General features: G+C 45.6%; 1 protein-coding gene across 1 annotated transcript in view; it reads right to left on the bottom strand.

The window, feature by feature from the left end:
* The window catches only part of GABRG3 (gamma-aminobutyric acid type A receptor gamma3 subunit), a 612,547-nt gene that overhangs the window by 120,768 nt on the left and 479,719 nt on the right, over positions 1-12,060 (bottom strand). The gene's annotated exons all lie outside the window — the stretch shown is intronic.

Here is a 12,060-nt window from a genome sequence, read left to right as displayed (position 1 = left end):
GGCTTTCCTTGCCCGTGTGCCCATCCAGGAAATCTGTCGGGCAGCGACCTGGTCATCGGTCCACACCTTTGCTTCCCACTACGCCCTGGTACAGCAGTCGAGAGAGGATGCGGCCTTCGGAACTGCAGTGCTCCATGCCGCGACTTCTCACTCCGACCCCACCGCCTAGGTATGGCTTGGGAGTCACCTAACTGGAATGGATGTGAGCAATCACTCGAAGAAGAAAAGACGGTTACTCACCTTTGTAACTGTTGTTCTTCGAGATGTGTTGCTCACATCCATTCCACACCCGCCCTCCTTCCCCACTGTCGGAGTAGCCGGCAAGAAGGAACTGAGGAGCGGGCGGGCCGGCAGGGATATATATTGGGCGCCATGGCGGCGCCACTCCAGGGGGCGACCTGCCGGCCCACTGGAGTTGCTAGGGTAAAAAGTTTCCGACGAACGTGCACGCGCGGCGCGCACACCTAACTGGAATGGATGTGAGCAACACATCTCGAAGAACAACAGTTACAAAGGTGAGTAACCGTCTTTTTTTCTCAGCACAGGTTTACACACTTCCTCATGCATGTTCAGATCTATGAGAGCACAATTTGCTCATCACTTACATGGGCACAACTCTGTTAACTTCATCAGGACAGATACACCGGCAGCAATCATTTCTGGAACACCCCAGGAGAAATCTAGACTGTTTACCATGTAAAGTTTGACTGATTGTGGCACTGACATGCTCCTTGCCTTTTGGAACGTTCCGTCTGCTGACATGGTCATGATATAACTGTTGGGAGAACTGGGCTCCAAGTTTGCATCAAATTTCCTACCTGCTCCCACCCTGATTTCCCAAAACTATTACTGTTTGTCTCAGCCTCTCAAGCCAATGCTCACTTCATTTTTCTATTCCTCTTTGCTGCACACATGGGCCTGTTGTGTGAAGTGATTAGAGATGAAAGCAAGATAATAAATGTGACAAGGGTTATGCTAAAGGACACAGTCAACTTGAAAATCTTATTACAAGCTGAATATTTTGCTTGAAAAACTATTACAAGTAACACCAAATAAAATGGTAACTGAAAGAGTTTGGGAGAATCCCTTTTTTGGAATTTTTTAGCTTTGTAATTTTGACAGAATTGTGTGTGTAGTCAGGTTCTTTTATTTCTTTTTTTTACTGACGGTCAGTTCTACTTCATGCTCTTGCATAAGACAGGATAACACCACACATATATACTGCAACAGGAAAGCTCACAAACCATACTTCTTCAGTGGTCCTCTGGGGAGGACTTAACTGCATGTTCTTCTCCAGCCCATGAAAAAGGGTGTTTCTTAGTAACAGCAGCAGCAAAGCTGAAACTGTCCACAAACCTGTCCGTTGCCTCCCCAGAGAGGAAAGGGAAGAAGAGTCAGCCCAGGTACGTTTGGCGATGTCTTGCTCAGGTCTGTCCTAAAGACCTTCCTAAATATGAGTAGGAGAGCTAATGCCTGTGACAGAGGTAACTGTGTAGAAGACAGGGTGGGGTTAGGGGAAACTCTGTCATTGAGTGGCAGGAGAGCCAAGTTAAATGTCAGCAGAAGGAATGTTCCAAAAGACAAGCAGCATATCAGTGTCACAATCAGTCAAAATTTACATGGTAAATATTCTAGATTTGTTCTGGGATGTTCCAGAAATGCTTGCTGCTGGTGTGTGTGTGTGTTTTACTGAGGGAGGATACCCCTGTTATGCAAGGAGAAACTTACTTTTCAGAGGGGTAATGAACAAGCCTTACTCTTGCCACTTACTGATTGTGGCAGTAACATGCTGTTTGTCTTTCAAAACACTCTTTCTTCTGGCATTCAACTTGGCTCTGATGTCATTCAGTGACAGAAAGCCCTTATCTCTGAGCCCAGACAGCGGCTATGTCTGTCACCACTGTCACAGGCATTAGATAGAGAGGCTGATGAAATCAAGAAATAGACCATTCTGATATGGCCATGCCACTCGCAATCAAGCAAGTTGTTGGCATTGTCTTTTCTTCTTGTTAAGGGGAGGAGATGGGTGGTTTATAAATGCTTCTTTCCTTGCCTGCAGCAGCAGCTGCAAAATGAACATTTCTTTATCCAAATTACTAAACATCTTGCAGGGAGGAGCATCTATTCCCAAATCTTTCCAGAGTCTGTTCTTAGAAAAGTTGCATGTCTTAGGTATGCAAGACATGGCAGCTTCTAGTTAGCATGCTTAAAATTATGGTATATTTGACACCAAGATCAGAAGCTCTTTGAGAAAAATCAGTTAGATGACAGATAGATTAGATCCTCTTTCAATAGTTTCAAATAAAAATTTCAGGAGATGTTGCAATTCTACCAATAGATGCATGACCAGAAAGTTTTGAATACAAGTATGTCACTAAAAAAAACCTATCAGAATAGGCCAGTTCTGAGTGATGAAAAAATGGTGTCACTGTGTTTTAGTGAATTACTAGAAACTTATGTAGGACACTGAATTAGACCACAAATAAAATTATATTGGTGGCATCCATATCTACAAATAAAGAGGATGATTAGTCCCTATTCACCCAATCACTATTTTTAAAATGTTTAACTGTGAGGAATTTTATAAGGCAGCTACAATTAAAGACACAGACATGAAAAATGTAAGGCGTTTTTCTTCCTGGTCTCTGTGTTTCTCTGGCGGATCCTGCCTGTACTTAAACAATAACTACAGCAATTATGCCAGTTGCTCCTTCTAGGTTTCACTGACAATTGACAGCTAATTAAACAGCACATTAGCAACACTGAAAAGCATGGGGAAACAAAACAAAAACAAAAAATCTCAGCGTAATGGTAACAGGTTTCAGAGTGGCAGCCGTGTTAGTCTGTATCAGCAAAAAGAATGAGAAGTACTTGTGGCACTGTAGAGACTAACAAATTTATTTGGGCATAAGCTTTCATGGGCTAAAACCTACTTCACTGGATGCATGCAGTGGAAAATAGAGTAGGAAAATATATATACGCAGATAACATGAAAAAATAGGTGTTGCCAAACCAACTCTAACAATGTCCCATCTTAATTGATTAGTCTCATTAGAGTTGGTATGGCAATACCCATTTTTTCATGTTCTCTTTGTATATATATCTTCCTACTGTATTTTCCATTGTGTGCATCCGATGAAGTGGGTTTTAGCCCACAAAAGCTTATGCCAAAATAAATGTGTTAGTCTCTAGGGTGCCACAAGTACTCCTCATTTTGTTTTTTTTTTAGTGTAATGGGGAGAGGATCAAGTACAGACCTGAGATAAGTAGGAGCACCTCTCACTGAAGTTGATAGTATTATTATAAAATTATTATAAAAATGCCAAAAATATGCTAGTACATTTTCCCATTCTTCCTGTTTTTCCACTTTCTGTTTAGCCACCTTGCCTAATTTTTGTTTACCAAGGCTCATATTTGAAATATATACATGCAAGACCTGGCCATTTGGTCCTTTCCTGTCATTCCCCAGTAGAAGTACTGATCACTTCTCACTGCATTTGTCACCCCCATAGGGCTTGGCTACACTGGAGAGTTGCAGCACTGGTGGTGGCTTTACAGCTCTGCAACTCACTCACCGTCCACACTTGCAAGGCACATCCAGTGCTGTATCTCCCTGGCTACAGCGCTGGCTGTATTCCACCTCTGCCTGGGGAATAATGACTGCAGCACTGGTGATGCAGCACCGCTCCTCCAGTGTGGCCACCAAAAGCGCTATTATTGGCCTCCAGAGGTATTCGGAGGTATCCCAGAATGCCTGTTCAGCCACTCTGCTCATCAGTTTGAACTCTACTGCCCTGGCCTCAGGTGACCTGGCCTTTAAATGCTCCAGGAATTTTAAAAATCCCCTTCCTGTTTGCTCAGCCAGGTGTGGAGTGCAATCAGTGAATCTTTCCACATGACCATGTCTCCACGCGCCAAACGAGCCCCAGCATGGAGCAATGGCGAGTTGTTGGACCTCATCAGTTTGGGGGGAGGAAGCTGTGCAGTCCCAGCTGCGCTCCAGCTGTAGGAATTACGATACCTGTGGACAGATATCAAGGGCCATGCTGGAAAGGGGCCATGACCAGGACGCGGTGCAGTGCAGGGTTAAAGTGAAGGAGCTGCGGAGTGCCTATTGCATAGCCTGTGACTGAAACTGCCACTCCGGCGCTGCTCCCACGACCTGCCATTTTTATAAAGAGCTGGATGCAATACTTGAGGGTAACCCCACCACTAATCCGAGGACCACAATGGACACTTCAGAGCTGGGAGGGGAAGGAGAAGGAGGAAGGGGTGGGAAGGAAACCGAGAGTGAGGGTACTGGGGTGGGGAGAGACACCTTGGAGTCCCAGGAGGAATGTAGCCAGGAGCTCTTCTCAAGCCAGGAGGAAGGCAGCCAGTCGCAGCAGCCGGTACTTGGTGAAGGACAAGCAGAGGAGCAGGTTCCTGGTGAACGGCTTTTATTTCAGGATGGAAATGTTTCAGGAGAGGAGAGAGGGTTAGGACTGCATGCATGCATGCCTAGATGTGGAATAGCCCATTGATGTGGTCTATCACGTCGCGGTAATCGGCCTCGGTAATCTCTTCAAAAGTTTCAGCCAGAGCATGGGCAATGCGCTTGCACAAGTTTATTGGGAGAGCCACTGTGGTCCTTGTCCAAGTCAGGCTAATGCGTCCGCGCCACTGTGCCGCGAGGGGTGGGGGGACCATTGCTGCACACAGGCAAGCTGCATAGGGGCCAGGGCGGAATCCGCATTGCTGTAGAAGACCATCCTGCTCTTCCCAGGTGACCCGTAGCAGCGAGATGTCTTCCAGGATCAACTCCTGTGGAAAATGTTGGGAGAGTGTTCAGTGTAGATGCCCCCTGCAGCTGTTTGCTTTCCCCAATGCACAGAAACCCCAGTACAGCCCTGAAGCAATCAGTCCCCCTTACTCACCATTTCGGGGCTCCTGTGGGTTATGTGCACTCTCTTTGGTATGGGAAAATTATGCTAAAGTGAAGACTGTAAACTCCTTCACTATGTGGGAATAACTGTCTGAGATATAAACAATGCTGCCTCTGTTAAGTTTTGCCTTTTTTGCCTTTCCACAAGCAACCTTGAGTTGTCGACTGCCCGTGTTATCAACAGCTCAAAGACTCCAAAACCTCCGGAAGAAGTCGCAAAAAAGCAAAGATGACCTGCCTCAAGCAGTTATGGACCACTCTGCCAGAGAGAATCAAAAAGTGCAGGACTGGAGGGAAAGGGAAAGCAGGATCCGCCAGAGAAACGCAGCGGCCAGGAAGAAAAGCACAAAGCAGCTGATAAGCATCCTGGCGCGCCAAGCGGACTCTATCTAGGCGCTCGTAGCCATGCAGGCAGAGCACTACCGCGCCGGCCCGCCCCCGTCCCAAAGCTCTTTCCCTGTGCCCCAATGTCAGCTCAAAACCCCCTTCCCTAGCACCCAGGTTCTTACCACCACCAGCTGTCTCCAACATCAGTACATTCATCCACCAGCCCTGAGAACTACGACCCTTACCCTCTGCACTCAACTTCCATCACCATGCAGTATAGGCATCCTGAAGTGCAGCAGTCATTGCACAGCACTCCAGACAGGACATATTCAGACCTGTGACTGTACAGTTCCCCCCCGCCCCCCCCCGCCCTTTTAGGTTCCCAAAATGTTGTGTGTCTGTCAATAAAGTTATTTTCTTTTCAATAAATGAATTCTTGGCTTTGAAAACAGTCTTTATTATTGCAGAAAGTCAAAGATACCTTAGCCCAGGAAAGAAACAGGCACTGCAAATCAGTTTAGGAAAAACAGATTCTTACTAACATTGTAACCACTGCACTTCACTCCCGTGCAAGGCACCAAACATTATTGTTGGTTTTCAGCCTCAAATTCCTCCCTCAAGGCATCCCTAATCCTTGAAACCCTGTGCTGGGCCTCTCTAGTAGCCCTGCTCTCTGGCTCTGCAAATTCAGCCTCCAGGCGTTGAGCTTTGGAGGTCCATGCCTGACTGAATGTTTCACCCTTCCCTTCACAAATATTATGGAGGGTACAGCATGTGGATATATCCGCAAGGATGCTGCTTTCCCCCAAGTCTAGCTTCCCATACAGAGATCGCCAGCGCCCTTTTAAATGGCCAAAAGCACACTCCACAGTCATTTGGCACTGGCTCAGCCTGTAGTTGAACTGGCCCTTGCTCCTGTCAAGCTTTCCTGTATACGGTTTCATGAGCCAAGGCATTAACGGGTAAGCAGGGTCTCCAAGGATCACAATGGGCATTTCAACCTCCCCTACTGTGATCTTCTGGTCTGGGAAAAAAGTCCCTGCCTGCAGCTTCCTGAACAGGCCAGTGTTCCGAAAGATGCGTGCATCATGCACCTTTCCAGGCCAGCCTGTGTTAATGTCAATGAAACGCCCACGGTGATCCACAAGCGCCTGGAGAACCATAGAGAAATACCCCTTCCGATTAACGTACTTGGATCCTAGGTGGGGTGGTGCCAGAATAGGAATATGCGTCCCATCTATCGCCCCTCCACAGTTAGGGAAACCCATTTGTGCAAAGCCATCCACAATGTCCTGCACGTTCCCCAGAGTCACGGTTCTTCTTAGCAGGATGCGATTAATGGCCCTGCAAACTTGCATCAAAACGATTCCAACGGTCGACTTTCCCACTCCAAACTGGTAGCTATCTGGAGTTGCCAGCTTCCAGATTGCAATACCCACCCGTTTCTCCACCAGCACGGCAGCTCTCAATCTCGTGTTCTTGCGCTGCAGGGTGGGGGTGAGCTCAGCACACAGTCCCATGAAAGTGGCTTTTCTCATCTCAAAGTTCTGCAGCCACTGCTCGTCATTCCAGACTTCCATGACGATGTGATCCCGCCACTCAGTGCTTGTTTCCTGAGCCCAAAAGCAGTGTTCCATGGTGCTGAGCATGTCTGTGAATGCTAGAAGCAATTTCGTGTCGTACGCGTCAGGCAACTCGCTATCATCATCGGACTCCTCAACACTTTGGATCTTAAGGAATAGCTCAACTGCCAAACGTGATGTGCTGGCGAGACTCGTCAGCATACTCCTCAGCAGTTCAGGCTCCATTTCCCACAGAAATCACGCTGCACAGAAACTGTTGAGAGAGTCAAGATGGCGCCAAACTTGGACGGAAAAACGGATTGCTGGGATGTGAAGAGATGCATCACAGGGCATTGGGACAGGAAGCAGAATGACCCACCCCCTCCGCCACCTTCCCACAACCCACAGAGCCAAAATAGGATGAGGTGCTCTGTGGGATAGCTGCCCATAATGCACCACTCCCAACACTGCTGCAAATGCTGCAAATACTGCAGCGCTGGTAGCTGACAGTGTGGCCACATTCCAGCGCTTTCCCTACACAGCTGTACGAAGACAGCTGTAACTCCCAGTGCTGCACACCTGCAAGTGTAGCCAGGCCCATAGTTTCAGTTTTCTTACCAGATACAACTCACCACAACCTTCCAAAGAGCTCTCAGTCCCGTTAACAGCTCACTGAAGGTGATTCTGCTGAGGATAGAGGGCTTTGAGCAATCACTGAGACACAGATCCTCAAAGGTATTTAGGGACCTAACTCCCACTGAAATCGATCCCTTTGAGAATCTCGGCCTGAGGCTTTGAGACTGTGCTCCTCACTGATGTTCTGTCTCTCCTATCTATCCAACTGTTTAATTAGGTTCTTCTTCTAATGGAGTCCATTATGATAGTAAATCTCTCCCCTTACCCTCAAAATAAGTGGAGATTATGAAGTTCCCACTCTTCTTTCCTCAACAAAGTTGGGAACGTTTAGCTGTTTTTAATTATTTCCTCTCGTTCCCCTCCCTCCACTCCTATTGTTTCTTTTCTACACTCACACTCCCTTTTCCCTTCTTGTTTTTATCCTGTTTTCCTCCTCCTTTTTCTGCAGTCTTCAGGGCACAATTTGGCTGCAATGAAAATTTAGGAAGAAAGGGAGAAGGTTCTTTTAGCCTCTATCATGTCTGTGCTACAGGATAAGGAAATCTCTCTGTTGGAGTTTATTTATATCCAACTATGTTCTCTACCAGCTATATACACTCTGTGTTCCTTCCTTTCTGTTTTGCCTGAAAAGATCAGAGAACTATGGAAATTAGCAATGGTAAAGAGATGAAGGGCGCATTTAAACAATCAGGTTGAAGGTGGTAGCCAGTTGCCCATTCTTTAGTAAGTGTTTAGTAAGTTTTCCATTAGGGATGCTCTGGAATTTGGCTCATTTGTGCCCACTTGATGAAATAAGTTTAATTTTCAATTTGACATCAGGCAGTCACTACTCTTATTGTAGATGCTTGCATTGATCATTACACATAGCCCCATATCTATTTTGTAAAGTCACTATTTCCAATATCATAAACTAACCTTACTGTGGAACCATGTACTATAAATTTCATAAGAGACCCAACAGAGAACTGTTTCTGCTTCCCCATCACAGCTTTCTCCTCCTGCTTTATGTTCACAAAACTATTTTGCTTTTGGATTACTTCAGTATCATGAGCGACACATTTTTGCCAAATGTTTGCTTTTTTTCAAACTTGGAATTATATCTATTATGTTAGACACTTTTGTATTGGTTTGTAAATGTCTCCACATTTATTAAAAACAAATCTAATCTCATTTATTTATCCTGTATTCTGCCTTTGTTTTGATATTTTTATTTTTTAATTAAAGGGTTTTGTTGTTGTTGTTTTTTTTACAGCTTCTTAACAGTTTTGTTTGGGAAGCAATTTTTAGTAGCTCTGCATATACCAACTGTTTTTGCCCATAACCTTGCAGGTTACCAGAAATCCCACAAATAATTCTCTCTCCTTTAGTCCATCTATTTACTGTTCAAAGTTCCATGACTTAGATTTCTTTCTTAAGTCTTTAACATAATGATATATGGTATCACCTTGCAGCTGGCTTTTTGTAAATCAAATGTGCTTTTCCAAAATGGCAATCTTGTTTGGATCACGGTACTTACGACATGTTTGAATGACTTATTTAGCAGATGTTAGTCCCCTTCATGCTCTCCCTGGCATGTATGGTAGATTAAAGCCTCTGGTTCTGCCACACATATGAAGCAGCGAGAAGCTTTTACCCTGTCCAGTTTCTGGGAAATACCACTTCAGAAAAAAATGTGGAAGTGTTGTAACTACTTCTTCCAGTTCAAGTTTCTTTCCAGACTAGTGCACTCTGGCATTTCTCCCCTCCATTTTATCAGATATTTACTTCTTTCTTTTCATCAGCAAGGTAAGAGGCTCCTGGCCCAAGTCATGGTTACTTGTTATACTAAACGTAATTATTTCATAGTTATCTTGTGCTCCCCATCTTTGTTCGATGCAACTAAAATACAAACAAACATGACAATTCACCACGTCTCATAGCAGAGGTCAGTTTCCTCTAATGCAAAAAATTATTGTTAAACAGGGCCAGCTCCAGGCCCCAGCGCGCCAAGCGCATGCTTGGGGTGGCATGCCGCGGGGGGTGCTCTGCCGGTTGCTGGGAGGGCGGCAGGCAGCTCCGATGGACCTCCCGCAGGCGTGCCTGCAGAAGGTCCGCTGGTCCCGTGGCTCCAGTGAAGCATCCACGGGAACGCCTGTGGGAGGTCTACCGGAGCCGCGGGACTGGCGAGCGGCAGAGAGCTCCCCGCGGTGTGCTGCCGTGCTTGGAGTGGTGAAATGGCTAGAGCTGGCCCTGCTGTTAAAGCATTGTCTGCTGTGTGGGAATAGTATGGCTACTCAACCTTATTTCTGTATGTTTTGGGAGGTGTGGCATACAGAGTAGCCCAGTAGAATAAATAGGCCAGCAGTGATTTTATAGGGCATGTGTATACTGCATCTAGGAGTAAACCTCCCAGCCTGGGCCAACAGAATCATGCTAGCACTCTAAAAATAGCTGTGTTGATGTTGTGACTTGGACTGGAGCTTCGGCTCTCAAACCCCACTGGCTTCAGAGCCCAAGCTCCCGCTGGAACACAGATGTTTTTAGAGTGCTAGCATGAGCCTTGCTAGCACAAGTCTATGGACCCGGACTGGGAGGCTCACTCCTACATGCAATATAGGCATGTCCATAGAGTTATCTTCCCATGTTTCAATCATACAGGCAAAGGTGGGGGTCTCATTGGCTGTGAGGCTGTGGACGGAGGTGTTGGGGAAGGAGGACACATGGTATGAAGCAGGACTTTGGGGGCCTGCTGGCACACACTCTCGTTGCTGCTCTGTCCGTCTGCTCAGTGGGGAGTAGAGGTCTTAAGGATCATCCCTGGCTGGTGATCAGTAAGGTTCTAGCCCTGTGTCACTGGAGGCATAGAGAAGACTCAGTAGAGGGCCTGCTGCCCCGTACTCCAAAGTGCAATGGAAGCACTCAGCTGGCTAATTGGAGCTGGGTGATTTTCTTTCCTCAAATAAGGCTGATTCGGGTCAACCAAAACATTTCACAAATTTGTGTAAATTTTGGTGCCTTTTTTCTGTCTGACAAAAACAAAACAAAAAACAAAGAAACATTTGGAAATGTCAAAATGGTTCATTTTCATATATCCAAAACACTTCAATTTTCCGGCTAGAATCAGACACCATTCACAAAGCCACTGGACAAGGTGCCCCCCCCTTATACCTAATAACCCAGCTCTTAGGCACTCATCTGGAACGTGGGACACCCAGGTCTGAATCCCCATGCTACAGCAGGGACTTGATCCCAGGTCTCTTTTGCCTCAAGAGGTAGTAAAGCCAACCTAAACCCAAGCGTAGACAGGATTGAGTCAGCAGAATAATATTTCCATTGACTTAGCTACCACCTCTCGAAGAGGCAGAATTACTACAGTGATGGAAGATCTCCTTTCCCTGTAAGTACATGTTTAGTCAGGATACGCCTGTGTCATAGTATAATTCCCAATTCTGAACCTTGGCGTCCAAAATATGGGTACTAGCATGAATTCCCCTAAGCTTAATTACCAGCTTAGATCCTGTAGTGCTGCCACCAATCAGGACTTAGAGTAGAGTGCCTGATAAACTCTGGTCTCCCCCAAAACCTTCCCTGGGGACCCCCAAGACCCAAATTCCTTGAGTATCACAACAAAGGGGAATAAACCATTTCCTTTCCCCCTCCTCCCCTCCATGTGTTCCCTCCCTGGGTTCCTGGAGAGATATACAGAAGCAAGCTCCGTGAATCTAAACAAAGGGATTCCCCCTTCTCCTTTCTTCCTCCCAGATCTTTCCTGTTAAGTACAGACTCAATTCCCTTGAGCCTCAACAAGGGGAAAAATCAGACAGGTCTTAAAAGCAAAACTTTTAATAAAAGAAAAAAAGAATAAAGAAAATCACTGTAAATCCAAGATGGAATATTACAGGGTCTGTCAGCTTATAGAAATTGGAGAAATAGCCTTCTCCAGCAGAAATACAATTTAAAATACTTTTAGCCAAATACATATTAGACCCCTACCAGCCAGATACACATTTGCAAATAAAGCAAAAACAATTAAAAAGACTAATCCGCCTTTCTACCTTTTGTACTTACTAAATTGGAATAGAAGATTAGAGAGCCTGTAGGTACGTGTGGTCACTCTCAGAGTCCAGAAAGAACAAAGCAAAACCCAAAAAACACAAACAAAGGCTTCCCTCCACCGAGATTTGAAAGTATCTTGTCTCCTGATTGGTCCCCTGGTCATGTGTTTGGTTCCCTGTTTGTTAAACCTTTACAGGTAAAAGAGACATTAACCCTTAACTATCTGTTTATGACAGCCTGACACTGTAGTCATGGTACGTCTGCATTAGCTGTGCGGCTATGATGTTTCTAATGTAGACGTACCCTGAGCTAAATATAAGTGGGGACAGATTGTTAAGTACAAGGGTAATACATGCTGTATGAGGCCACTTGAAATGGAATGGGCAATAAAGTTTAGACTGTTATGCAAATAGAGTTTGAAATGGGCAATTAATGGTTAGCAGAAAAGGGTGTTACATGAAAGTAGTGTCCCTGGTCAGACGATGAATTTAAGTTCTCAGGCTTGCCTTTTGAAGGTGATGTGGAGGTTTCCTTTGAGGAGAAGTACTGAAAAATCAAATAGGGAGCGATAACTTT

Source organism: Gopherus evgoodei, chromosome 1, assembly GCF_007399415.2.
Source record: "Gopherus evgoodei ecotype Sinaloan lineage chromosome 1, rGopEvg1_v1.p, whole genome shotgun sequence".
Lineage (NCBI taxonomy): Eukaryota > Metazoa > Chordata > Testudines > Testudinidae > Gopherus > Gopherus evgoodei.
The sequence above is the reverse complement of the archived record's forward strand: the minus strand, read 5'-3'. Positions and strand labels throughout refer to the sequence as shown.